This window comes from Lytechinus variegatus, chromosome 13, assembly GCF_018143015.1.
Source record: "Lytechinus variegatus isolate NC3 chromosome 13, Lvar_3.0, whole genome shotgun sequence".
Lineage (NCBI taxonomy): Eukaryota > Metazoa > Echinodermata > Echinoidea > Temnopleuroida > Toxopneustidae > Lytechinus > Lytechinus variegatus.
In genome coordinates this window covers 17,101,528-17,116,271 of record NC_054752.1, presented here as the reverse complement: position 1 = coordinate 17,116,271, position 14,744 = coordinate 17,101,528, and the positions used below count along the sequence as shown (strand labels likewise).

General features: G+C 36.8%; 1 pseudogene; it reads right to left on the bottom strand.

Moving 5' to 3' along the window:
• Nucleotides 1-2,165: 2,165 nt before the first annotated feature.
• The window catches only part of LOC121426307, a 48,086-nt pseudogene continuing 35,507 nt past the window's right edge, over nt 2,166-14,744 (bottom strand).

Sequence of the window (14,744 nt, the reverse complement as noted above, 5' to 3'; positions counted from 1 at the left end):
GCATAGTTAGACTGAGGTCTAAATTAAACCTGACTTCAGAATACGGGCCATTAAATCCAACCTCAAAATATACAATGAATCTTTCGATAAAGTAATGCCATCATAGTCATGACCACGCTATATCAAGTAAAAAAACACATAATAACCTTAATTTAAGATATTTTCTTATCCGTTCTCATTCCCAACTATAGCAGGAAGAATGTTCCGATATAAGTCTTTGGTAATGAATCGGCAAGAGATCAAACCCGCGAATTTTTTCTCCATGAAGCGGGTGACATATGACCACATACATTCCATTCCATGGAATATAAATGCATATCAAGCTCCACTAAGATCAATGTATTGGAAAAAATGATACCACTCATCAGAACTTTAAAAAGTACTGTAAATAGCACTGCATATTATCATTATATAATAACTATGAAAACGTTAATATTGTGTTCAGTCCTGTTACTTCACCAGAAAGCGAGGAGAGCATAATAGTGGAACAATACGAACAAGGGAAAGAACATGAAGAAGGTATATAGCGATGGAAAGTAAAGTATCCACTTTTTAACATACCCGTTACCTTTTTGTCCCAGAAATATGAAGAACATTAAGAAACAGCGCTGGAAACTTATATGCTAAAATGATGCAAATCATATGGGAACCAAATTATGATGAACGCCAGTCCCCTATATTGGCCTACACAAAAGCACACAGCTTCCAACCATTCCCAGTCAGACTGCATGTCACTAGTACGATATTGAGCAAAATAATGAGCAAGAATTATCAAAGTCCTCTCGTAAATGAATTCACCTCATTGTAAAACCTCGTGCATTGTGACACTTTCTTTCTTAACAGAATTTAACCCTTCATCTTCAAGTAATAATTAATCTTTTTGTACCATACGAATAAATAAGTGAATTTCAGGCCTGACCAGATGTATCAAAACGGACTTTCTTCCTCTTGTTTTCTTTTGCAAATTGTGAAAAACTTTTTATTTCGGGCTCAAATAGTATTTATATCACCAGAGGGCTAACACTGTAATTTATCACAATGCCACTCTTGATATATGGCACCTTTAAGATGGGTCAACAGTCAGCTTTTCCCACCAAGATGCTCGATGAGATTACTGACATTTTTATTAGCATAAAATCTGGAGTTCTGATTAGCTGGATAAGCAGATAAGGTTCACAAAACAACACTCGCGGGTAATTTGAAGAGAGTACAACATGTAGAGTGCGACCTTGGAGTGGGAAACCTGTAAACCTTTAGAATGTGCGTGTGGGTGTGTGGTCTCATTGACCAATCAGACTGCAGTTTTCTTGTTTCCAACCTGCTAAGTGTACTTGGCTAAACCATCTAAAATACCTCATCTTATAAAACCTATATAAGCTTATAGATCTTCAGCTTTATCAAATGAAATTATTTGGGCTCAAACAGAAATTAAGCGTAAAACAACAACTTTTGTAAAATGAAAATAGTTATTTTGTATCATGATACAGATGATAGGTTTCGCCTGCATTACTAAAATGTTTTTTTAATCTAGACACATGACCTGAAAGAAAAACTTTTATTCTTTATAAAAATAGCCCCAAAAGAAAATTTGGTTAATGTTTAGAGCAGCAATGGATAAAAAAGGTGTTTTGTCCGCACCAAATACATTAAAATGTACAAAAACCTTGTAGTTATGAATATCCCTCGGATAAAAGAAGCTTCTTTTTTGAGTGAGGACTAGCCGACTTACTACCCCCCCCCCCCCTCCCTGAGATTCATGTGCTCACGTCAATATACTCATAAAATCTTGGACAGCATTTTGTGGCGATGTCATGAAAACCATGAATGCAGAATGGGCCTGTGCCCTATATCCGCAAGATTATTCGATTGGAATGGTAAAATGTTATTTTTTTTAAGGTCCGCTGTTAGGATAGTCCAGATTGGACCTTGGTGTTTGGAAGTTCCCTTTCTCAAAGCTGACATAGAGGGCATAGGACCCCCAATCTCTAATCAGCGCAAATCCACTCATCTAATTCCCCCCTCCATGTCCTCACCAAGGAAGATGAGTGGATTGGCGCTGATTAGAAAGTGGGAGTCATGCATGTGCCCTCAATGTTAGCTTTGGGAAAGAGTTCCAAACACCAATCAAGGTCCAATCTGGACTACTGGTAGGAAGGTTCCCCGCACTATAGGCCTACTGTTTGGTAATGTCACTTATTCACAAAATATTTTGTTAAACATTTTATTATTCTTGAATAAGACCAGCCACAGAACCTTCTCGTTGTAAGGGCGATTCTTCCATACCCAAGGCGTCGTCAGGAGGTGGGGAATCGGGATCGGGCGCGGACATCCTGGACCTTCGGACACTCTTCCGATGTTCTTGCAGAATCTCTCGCTGTTCCTCAGTTATCTGCTTGCGCTTGAAGAACTTCACCTGGATGCGGAACATGGCGGAAAGGGAGGAGAAATGACACACACACTTATTATCTTTAACGATTTAGCAATAATGAAATCAACACAAAGATGCAGAGTAGTGAATAACACGACGACCACAATGTAGAAGAAAGGGAAAAGGGAGATGAAAGAAATAACAAAAGATTAAAAAAAAAGAGGAAAGAAAGAGGGAAAAGAGAAGAAGAGAATGTGTCTGCGAGAGAGTAATCAATCAATTTATCTGAACTAAGCATAAGCATGATGAATGCACGAGAATACGGAAACCTGATATGATAGCGAACAATTATTGATGCGCTAGTAAGTCAATGCACCATGTTTTGTAAATAACATGGATAACGATGTCATAATTGAAGGTAATGAATAGGTAATAGTTGAAGTCAAAAAATATATCCTACATAATGCTGAGATGATGATGTCGCAATGAAATTGATATCAACGGCGAAGATATGTTTCTGATTGTGGAACATGTTTTAGGATAATAGCGATAGATGTTTTGTACATGTGACGGCGAGATAGATCCTTAATTGGTTGCCCTCGTGCATGTGACCGGTCATTTATTTGACCTCGCGCATATATTCACCAATGGCCGAAAATAAACGGTCATAAGTAAAGTATGACCGGTCATTTTTTTAGATGAGGATAGATTATCAATTAACAATAATCCGCACCATTATCTTACTTTGCTCCGACGTTAGAATAATTACCCACACTTGTCATGCTTGTTACCTTCGAAACAGTTCAAATGCCACCGGTTATGCCGGTCAGTTATGCCTATGTGTTAATCAGAACTCAATCAAAGGTACATCGCGCATGTATTTCCTTATTAATCTCATAGATGATAATGTATCAAGTTATTATATTTCCCATTAGTTCTCTTTTACTGCTGCTAAAATCCTTCCTTTCTGTTCTTTGCTTCAATATAGTCATGGAGCAGGTCACATGAGGCAAGGACTAAGCTCGATTATGATTGAGAGAGTCGAAGAAATGAGTAATTCACATCTTGGTAGTTACTGTCTTTCGAGAACCAGACAAGTTCAAATGCGAGCATGGTCTCTAAAAGAAGCTGAATGAAACACCTGCAAATGTCAAAGAATGAAGCTTGTGTATATGATAACATGAGCGTCATTCGGCATGTCATGTATTGATTGCATGGAGAGGCGTAATTGTAATGTGCACTTCATGAATCTACAGTTGTGTAAAAGATAATCTTAAAGTTCAAAGAATGGAGAGTTCTTCTACTTTAATGATCAATAGACTGAGTAATATCAGCATACGAACATGAAAACAACAACAATAACAACAAAAATGATCTTTGAATTATCTACTTTAAAAAATAGTATTTAGCGTTCTATTTTAAATCTTGTTGTTGTTCAATAAAATATTACAAAAGCATTACTATACTGATGGATATGCCTTGATAATAAGTGAGATATAATCATGTTGCATAGTTGAGGCGCCCCCAACGGCAGTGTTGCAAAATGCTTTACTGGAATGAATGAAAAGCTGCCCATGTCCCACCATCCTCTAATAAGGCATGGTTCGGCATCTGATCTACTTAAAGAGCGAATTTCATAAAGATTCTACCTCCATAATTATAGAGAGGGTTTAAAATACGGGAAACGCGGACGGCGTCCTGGTATGTACGCCTGCCATTTCGGACGTCATCCAGCAGCTCCTGGTGCCCATGGTTAATTTCTCACGTTTGAAAAAGTTAATCTAAAAACAATTGAGAAACAATTTCGTAATAATATCACTGATCAGATATGTGAACTTTTTTTCTTCTCCAGAGGACTGACGGCTCAAGGTCAAATTCGAGTAACCTCCGAATGAAGATTAGGTCAGATCACGGAAATAAAAACAACCACGTCATCAAAGAGAACGAAGGTCTGATGAAGCAAGGAAACGCTTGCCAAAACAGGTTAGATTTCTTATGGCATACAAATAACATTGCCCACAGGCTCGGTCCCACTGCACTTACGGATGCAGAGAGGATGTAAAACGCAAAAGAATATTGCTATCCGTTGGAAAACGTTATGTATCTCGAGGAATTTTCTCTACATTGGTATGCTTTTAGTACACCCTTGAGCATTAAATTGCAGAAGATCGAGCTCATACCCAAATTTGGACTACAGTGTTTCAGCATTCTTGAAAGGTCCCACGAGAACCATGCATGCTATCTACCTTTTTGTTAATACGAAAAAACACATTCAAATATAAATGGACCATTTCAAGTTCGTGCTAAAACTCTGAATAAAAGTTCTAAATCTATTTTACTCCAAGCCAAAAGAACATGACCCAATTATGGCTTTTGAAACAACGCAATTCACACATTTTAAAGCTGTAGGGAAAATTAATGTAAGAAGGTAACAACTCCTGGTGGAAGGGTCTAGAGGTGTTAAGGTCTTGTGGTACTGACTCTCGCAATCCAATCCGATTGTCGTGGGTTCGGATCCCCGTCATGGGGTAAATTTCATGCAGCAAGGGAAACCAAGGTAAGGTTTATAGAGAAAGGTCATGATTCATTCATTGAAATGCTCAGTTGGTGTAAAAAGACCGCGGGGCTAATGAAGCCGGTGTTGGTCATTTTGGAAGCTCACAGAGACGTTATAAAAAAAGTGGTAGTAAGCGTTACATAAGAGAACTAGCCATATCATTGTGTAAGATGACAGATTTTGAAATATGCTTTATATAATTACTATAGATAAATTACCTTGTATAGAATTGCGATGACAATGATGAGGATGAGAAGACCACCTATAGAGGAAACGATGTAGATCCATATAGGTGTGGTCTGGATGAAAACCCTTTGTTTCTCATACTGTACCCTGATCTCTGTCTGGATCTAGAGAAAAAAAAATCAAACTTGTTATTATTATTTATTTGTTTGGCGTCACCTGTGCCTGGGAGGCGAAAAGCGAACTGAATCACTATGACCCGCAGGTCTCTCCCGATATAACTGATGGGGGGGGGGGGTGCAGGTGGACATAGCCTGCATCTATGAAACATGGGAGAGACGTTTACATACAACACACAACGCACTGGCTTCAGTCATCCGCCCGGGGTGGACTCGAACCCATGATTTTTTGGTTCGACGGGCAGACGCGTTACCGACTGAGCCAACACCGCTCTCACACTGAGCCAACACCGCTCTGTTGAATTATGTTAGCTTAAATAACCAAATGTTTTCGTTCATAATTATGTGATGTACTATTTCATGTAATTGTACCTGGCGATGAGGTTGATAATTTATCATTCAAATATTAAGTTAAAAACATTATCTTGAAGGTTAATTCATAATCACAACTAGTAAAATATCAATGACCTGTTAAGAATACAGACCAGGAACAAATCAGGAATAATACTAATAATAATAGCTGGATTAATAAAGCGCTTTTTGCTAAATGATACAAAGCGCTGCTATTATTACCAGGGTTTAGCTCGAGCTACCATCACCGGCACTCAGTGCATGCAAGGAATTACTATTGTCGGGTACCCATTCACCTCACCTAGGTCGAGTGCAGCACAGTGTAGACAAATTTATTGCTGAAGGAAAACACGCCATGGCTACGATTCGAACCCACGGCCCTCTGTTTAAAAGGTGGGAGTCAGAACCGCTAGACCACGACGCACCCATATGTTGTGTCATATTTCAAATCCAATGCAAACCTTGGTGAATTTTTATATAAACCTAGCCCCGAAATTCTGTGATGATTGTTGGGAGCATGCTCATGATACACAAAATTAAAACCAGTTCTTACCTCGAGGGGTGAAACAGTGGGGTGTGGGGAATAAGGTATACCAGGGTACACCGTACCATTGACCGTGACGGACGCTGTTGAAACAACCTCTATGTAATGTAGAAAATATTTCTGTAAAATAAAAATGGTATTGGGATTATAATTCATTGTTGAATTCACTGCAAATAATGCTGATAATAATGATGACAATGATGATAATGCTGATAATAATAATGATCAAAACCTCAGCAACAATAATAATGATAGTAATAATATGACTTATAAAGCTGATAATAATCATGATTATAATAATAATAATAGTAATAGTAATAATGTGGATTATAAAGCGCAAAATCTACTCTGGTGAGTGCTCATGGTGCAAAAACAATAATTTTTTTTAAGAAAACAAATTTCAGGAGACTCATAAAAGTCTCAAAAGAGACACACTTTCTTTAAGTCTTCAGGAACGATATTCCACAATGAATTATCCTATGGCCCCAGAGGTTCCAATGCATTCAATTCCAATATATTATAAAATACAGATTATACTTTATTTTGGTTTCCACCTACTATAGTTTTTGAAGTACTCAGCCATAAATGCATTATTGAAGCGATATATTATAATACTGACTCAGTGCCTGGCCTTTGACAACCCACAATTCTTAACTTCCCGAAACAAACAGAGCCTTGCTGGTGCGTTAACTTTATTACATTCTTGCTCAACTTCCGATCTATAGACAACTGTTGTTACAAAATAATCTAGAAGAAGTTGGCCTATGAAATCCGACAAGGAAGTAACTTACTGCGAACACTGTATCACGCAACAGCATCGACTCTACGCTGATAATGACGGCTGCGTCCGCCCCGACGCCAAGGGAAGACAGAGGGCACTGGATCACTAAGCATTCGGGAAGGGAATTGCAATCGGCCCATAACGTGTAGATGGTAGTATTGCTGACGTCGTCTTCATAGGTGGTGATGTTGTTCTGTTGGACAAACGATAACAAATGACAACACAACGGAGAGATGATAATAATGAGTAATGGGGGCACTATACGCAACATACAGCTGCTCATCAAGAATAAGTATAAGTCCATGATCAGGCGAAATTGGGCTTTGCAAGAAATTTGGGTTGCAACTCGGTTTTTGAATCAGAAGTTAAGTTGATGGTTAATTTGGAGGATTTACATTTGATTTGCAACAGAGCATGGTTTTCTTGCAATGCCCCTTAAGTTATGAAAGTGGTCAGCATGTAGAGATGATATTATACATTGATTTACAGTCTTATACCCAATATGTTTTAAAAAGGTACAACAATTGAAATATTGGAACATATCTGTCTAGTCTTCATCCATTCTAGCACATGTTCCTGACGTTCTTGAAAGATAAGGTGCTTTCGAATTGCCCCCATAAAACTACACGACGACGCCATCTAACGCTATCTACATGTAATTTCTGGTAATTCGTCGGATACTGAGTTAACACAGGAAAGTATTCTTTCAGACACTATCTAAAAAATATATTTTTGGATACCTAGACAAATTAAGAAATGTATTAAGCACTATGTACTAATAGAATGAACTTGATAGGTTGCAGGTGCCGTTTAATAATCTTGAGAATCTTACCTCCGTTGAAGCGCCACTGTTTATTTTCAAAGTAGAAGTACATGGCATGCCTGTTTCGGTGGAGGCCTCGGCCACAGTCATTAGGACAGTGCCGTCCTGGAGTCTGATCGGCCATAGTATCTCGATGATGGAGGGGCCGATGAAACTGGGGCCGTTGTTTTGCAACTGAAGATGGATTAAAATTGGCATGTTTAATTTGTTTGCTTGAAATAATTCAGCGTCAGTACAGTGTCGCCAGCAGCGTGTTAATAGGGGGAAATACCCTGTGAAATCTTTGTCCACACTGGCTATATTTAAACACTTTGATTCCAAAATGTGAACACCCTCACTGTAGACTGTGAAATTACCCTGATGCTATTAATTCTGAGCAATAGATAGCAAGGTGCTATGAAAAACAATGACCTACAACGGCACCACAAATAATCCAGTGAGTGAAAAGGGATAGAAGAATTCAACGTGACATTCGGGCACCACGAGTAGTCCAATGGGACTTACACAATGCTAATTGCGGGAGGCAAAGGCGCAATGAAGTAAATCAATTTAATATAAGGGCTGAATCTTATTTCTAAAGGGACGTAAAGGCACCACTCTTAACCCTAAAAAGACTGGGCTATTTTGGAGGCTAGAAAAACTGGGGGGGGGGGGCTATTGGGCCCCCCCCTAAGATCTCGGCTGTTGGTCGTCCGATTGCAACCAAATTTGGCACACACATCCTTTGTCATGTCCTCTAAAAGAAAACATAGTCAAAATACTGATATTCATTGTATTTTTTAATATATGCATAATTAATTATGCGAATATGCAAATTTTTATCAAAAAATTGAATTTTCATACTTAGGTACCTATTGCGGTCCATAAATTCCGTTTCAAGGTTTTCAGCTGTAAGAAGAGGTTGTTTATCATGGAATTGTGTTATTTCGTGCTTGAATTATTAGATATGCTTATGCAAATTAGTAATTACTAAATATGCAAATAAGTACTCTGCACGCGTTATGTAGAAAAATACAACATTTGGCATGTTTTATTGCATTACACTCTCTTGCAATGAGCCAAAGCAATCTTGGAAGATAAACAAGTGATGTGTTACATGTACACTAGCTGGTGAAAACAAAGCATAAGAGATATCACATAATTTATGCAAATTATATTCATAATTAATTATGTGAATATGCAAATTTTTATCAAAAAATTGAATTTGTCATATTTTGGTACTTATTGCGGTCCATAAATTCCTGTTTCAAGGTTTTCAGCTGTAAGAAGAGGTTGTTTATCATGGAATTGTGTTGTTTCATGCTTGAATTATTAGATATGCTTATGCAAATTAGTAATTACCAAATATAGTTGTGCAAGCGATTCTGGTATTTTGCACTACTTTTCTTATGTTTTTCTTTGATTTTAATTTCTTATGTATTTCTTTATTTTGCATTTCTTATGTATTTCTTTATTTTTTTATGCAATGTTTTTCATTATTTTCATATCCTAGAACTGCTACTTGAATTCACAAGTGACATGATATAGAAAGAAACAAATAAAAATGTAGTTAGAAAACAATGTGTATAACATTCATTCAAATACCATACACTCTACACACAAACGAATACAAATTTCAATTTCTTACGTGACATGTGATACGAAAATGTTACGTAACTCCGCAACCGCGGCATGGGGGTATACAAATTTGGTATCAAAAGTTGCGCAAAACTCAAGAGAAAAAAAGTCATGAAATGGCGGCGCGAACGCTTCATGCGCAAAAAGTTATCGCGACTTATGTACGGGGGGGGGGGGCCTAAAAGGCCCCCCCCAGTCTTTTTAGGGTTAATCTAATTCATCGTCAGGACTCTGCCAATATCTAAAGGGAACGTATTCTGTAGGGTACCAAATAAACCGATTCGATGTAGGGCCAAAACATCAGAAACCACAACCTTATACAATGCACACCATTTTTTAGCAGTGGAAGTTAGTATTAAAACATACTACTTACTCGAATCACGTGACTCATGGGAGGCCCAATGCTGTCCGTTTCATTGCTATCCTCGATAATAACCAGGGTGTCTGGAATTGAATTGCTGTCATACGCAAATAAATGACAGATTGACAACAACAAAACTGGTTGAAATTGTAGCAAAGATAGTTGAAGTATAGTTAGGTAGTTGTGATTTACTTAATTAGACACAATTTTCTTAACAAGTGTTTTCATAAACTTTTGAATTTGATAATTGGTAATTAAGCTTTTTAGCTTTAAAAAGTGGCCGGGATTGACACGCTCGGCCTAAGGAACTGCGGCAAAAAATTGTGTCACGTATGTTATAGCCATAATAAGCATGAAACCTGCTGTAAATAGATTTTCATAGCCGCTTCCCGCCGTTAATCCTCATCGTAATGTCCATTGTGAAATATAAAGATTAACGATGATTAGATGCTTAAAAAGAATACTGTTGGAAAGACCCATTTTAATCGTTTTTAATATCTCTTTAGACTTTGACAAAAAAGACGGTTCTCCCTTAGCGAGCAGAGAAGAAGTGCATCTATCAAACAGCGTTGAAAATGAAATGTGAGAACTAAGATTAAAAAAGATGGATACCTACCCAGTGAGCACCAGAGAGGATGATGCAAAGACTGGGATCGAAACACTTGCGAAGTTATCTTCATCTCTTCCTGGCTTTTCAGCATCAGTACTAGTAAAGAAATGAAATCGTTATCTTGCTTCAAATGTTATTATTCTTTTTTTTTAACAAGTAGGATTAATCGTGAAAGAAAGGAGTTTATCTTCATTATAACATGCAGACGCTTGGTCTGAACATGGTGATATGTATCTAATGCTCATATAACTTTATTTTGTCATACTTAAATTCCAGATCATCTTTCAGGAAGATGGAGAAAACTATCAATCGAATCAGGAAACATCCCACTCCGTACCCCCCCCCCCCCCCCACTGTGCACCGATGTGTTGGTTCAGTTAGTTGAGCGACAGTCTCACAACCGGAAGGTCGGAGGTTCAAACCCCGGCCGCGTCAGACCAATAGACGTTAAAAGAAGGGAGTTGCTGCTACCCTGTTTGGCGTTCAATGATTAAAGGGATAGAGCCTCGTCGATCTAACGCTGCACAGCGGCTGCCGGGCCCACAATCAATTGTGCAAAGTAAATTTTCATGTTATTTCTATTTCGAACAATAAAATATTAATTTTCATCATTTCATTTCTATTTTCATTTTTTTTCTTCTCTTACTTAACGAAAATTGTACATAATTAATTCAGCATCATGGCATCATGATATACTTGTTATCAGATGCATTAAATAAAGCTCAAAAGCATTATTTGTTGTTCCCTCTGTCTTTACAAAGTCATATGGTGAGCGTGCTTTTACTTATGCCTCTGCTGTCCTCTGGAATGCTTTACCGAATTCAATGAGATATCAAAGTGATTTATGTACATTCAGGAGATCCCTCAAAACATATCTTTTCAATGCATAAAAACTAACTTTGAACTAATGGTCCAATCTAAATATCTCGATTACTTTATTCTTATATACCTTTCACTATTTCTTCTTTAAGCGCATAGGACATGCTATGCTATGTGTGATGCGCTATACAAGAATTGAGCATTTATTATTATTATTATTAATATATATACCTGCGAGCCGTCAAATTCAAGACAGCAGGACCAGAGAAAGAACTATACGTAGCCGTCTGATACTGTAGTTTTACAGTTATCTGTTGGAAAATAAGATCAAACCATCGTTAAAACTATATATTTCCTGTCCGTATCAATAAATCATCTATGTCTCCTTAATAAGGCTACCATTCGTGCAAATATCGGCTGTCCTCTAATCAAATTATGTACCATAATCATTCTGATAATTATTCATTGCTTTATTTTTTTGTGAAATTCTTTAAAAATACGTATACTATTTTGACTTAAAGGTGAATTTTGAATCAGGCTTCTTAATAGAAATATGAATACTAAAGGTGAATTTTTGAATCAGGCTTCTTAATAGAAATATGAATATTAAAGGTTATCTCGGCCTCTATCTACATTATCAAAATAGATACGGGGATGGAAATTGTAAAGAAATGTATAAGAAGTTCAAGATGAAAAAATAAAAATAATATTGGGGTTGTTTACTATGGGATTTATTATTACTATAGCTCGTTAAACATTTAGTAATATTGATTATATCTCAGTGCGTACCGAGGACTTTTCACAAGGGGGGGGGGGCAAATTCGTCCGCCCAAAAATTTGACAAGCAAAAAAAGGGTCTTTAACCACAAATAAAGGATTTCGTACCAGAAAAAAAAAATTGACAAGCAAATAAAAAGTCTAAGGGTTCACAGGAGGGGGCCACTTGTGTGTCGTCAGGGATCATTTGTGACTCGTCAGGGGGCAGTCTGCCCCCCCCGTAGGTACGCTAGTGGTATATCTAGTCATTCCGATGTTTACTAAGATCATAAATAACATTTATATTGTTTTCATTTCATCTGAAAAATACGATCTCTATTCAATTAACCAAGACAGGGTCAGTGTAATTAAAATTTGATTAATTGATTGACATTTTTTTCTTAAAGATTTATATAAAACGCGACCTCGTCAAACATCTAATGGCTATATCTTACCTCGTCTCCGGCTCCTAAAGGATTGCCAATATTGCATGTTCTTTTGTTTGTAGTTGACGAACTTGAGCATGACACAATGGTACCCTATGGATAAGAAAGGACATAAGTAATGCTCTATCAGTTTACATTTGCGTATAGCTTCACTAAATACACTCTAAAAACAAATCAGTCAAACATGACTAGTTAATAGGGTCAGCTGGGTGCAACTGTTATTCTAGTCACATTTGACTATTTTCTGGTCATATTTTACTAGAAAAGAGTTATTTCTGACTGGAATATATGTCAGAAATGTGAATATCATAAATGGGTACCCGGTAGGAAGGAATTCCTTGAATGCTTGATGCGACCGATCAGGGTAGCCGTGTTAAAGCCGGGGTAATAGTATGCAGCGCTTAGAAACATTTTGTATTAAGCGCTATATAAGAAATTGCATATTATTATTATTTTTATATCAGTGATTGCCATAACAGTTGCTCCCAGCTGACTACTGGTCTAGTCAATTTGACTGATTTGTTTTAAGAGTGTAGGAAAGCATAATTTAGAGCTCGTTAACATGGTGGATTTGCGCTACCGTATGCGTGTAAATCTCCCATAGTCTTAATGATTATTACTACTGTTGTCCGTTTCACAAACCTTTTTGTTATAAAAAAATATGAATAACATATTCTGAAATTATTAAATTTGATTGGCTGCTTACTGTGTTCGATCGTTGGACACTGACGAAAAATAGGCCCGGGGTTTCAAAGATCTCGAGTACAGATAGGAAAGCGTCTTCCCCACTATTCATGACGTCGACCGTAACCAAGAAAGTTTCAGCCTTCCCAATCATCAGCTGCGTGGTCGAACTGGGCGTCGATGACGAAAAAGAAGAGATGATATAGGAGGGGTTTAGATAAAAAAGTTTATAGAAGTTAAAACAAAATAATATACCATTGACTTTAAAAAAATGAAATATAGTTAGATTCGTATAATTGCATTTTGGTTTTCAGCTGCTGCCTCTTTTGTGAAAATTCAACATAAGCCTGTATCATAAATAAAAATGAATATGATATGTAAATTAAAGGGAAATTATGTTGGGCAAGGCATTTAATGGAGTATAGGGAATCTTGATGAAGCATTAGCATTGTTATAAAACCTTATTTTAACTGATTGAGTACTGAAGTCAAGGGTCAAAACTCATTTTGCACATCTTGTTTGTAAGTTGTTTCTAACAGAGACGATTATGGCATAAATATAAGCAAGACGATTCAAAATAGACAACATTTCGAAGGAAGCCGATAAAAGGAGATTGGAGAAGGGACGAAAGATCAACAAGGATGTGGAGCAGAAGAGATAGACTTATAAGGAAAATAAGCCCCAAGACAAGAAGAATACAATGAAAGAGAACACTAAGCAGTAAAAGAGATGGTGATGAAGAAGGAGGATGAGGAGGAGGAGAAGGAGAAGAAGATTCGACAGTTCTTATATAGCGCATAATACATTATGAATAACGTCTCCATGCGCTTCAAAAGGACAAGAAGAAGAAAAAAAAGACGAAAAAGAAGAAAAAGCGAAGGAAGAAAAAAGAAAGAAGAAGTTGTTGTATAAATAATAATAATAATAAGAAGAAGAAGCAAATGAAGAAAAATAGAAAGAAGAAAAATAAGTTGTTGTTGTAAATGATAAATAATACAAAAAGTAATAGAACTGAGGTAGCAGCAGTGACATAATTGCCATTCCCCAATTAATGCAAAAACGAAAATAACAGCAACAAAACGGGAAATGACTACAAAAGAGAAAATATATCAAATTTTACTTAAATAAAAAACTTACACATTGGTGTTAAGACCGAGATCTGGATAACACGTTTCGCCCGCACAATCCCTGGCAAAGACAAGCTACATGTAGAAGTTTAAGATTAAGGGAAAATAGTTAGAATATCAAAGCTCTTGAAAATAACAATATTAATTCGATTTCATGTCTTTAATTGTTTTCATTATAACAAATTGCAAATCACATATCAATTATTTGGCCGACATCTTCACTCCGCTTATCAATAAAACATAAAGAATGATTTCTGAGATTGGCAATGGTTGGATACGCTAAATCAGTTTCCCCCGAAACTGAAACGAACTGATGGTGCATAAATGAGTTAAAATGTAATTGAATAAAGCACACACAAGAATATATTTATTGAAATGCAAATTTCATTAAAACTTGAAGGCGAAAAGAGAGAAAAGAAATCCCTTCATAGCATACCGCGAACATGGAACAAAAATATAATATTAGTAAAAAAGCTAAACCAGAACCATTGGGTCAAACAGGTACACCTTAATAATAGATGAATAAAAAAGGACATAA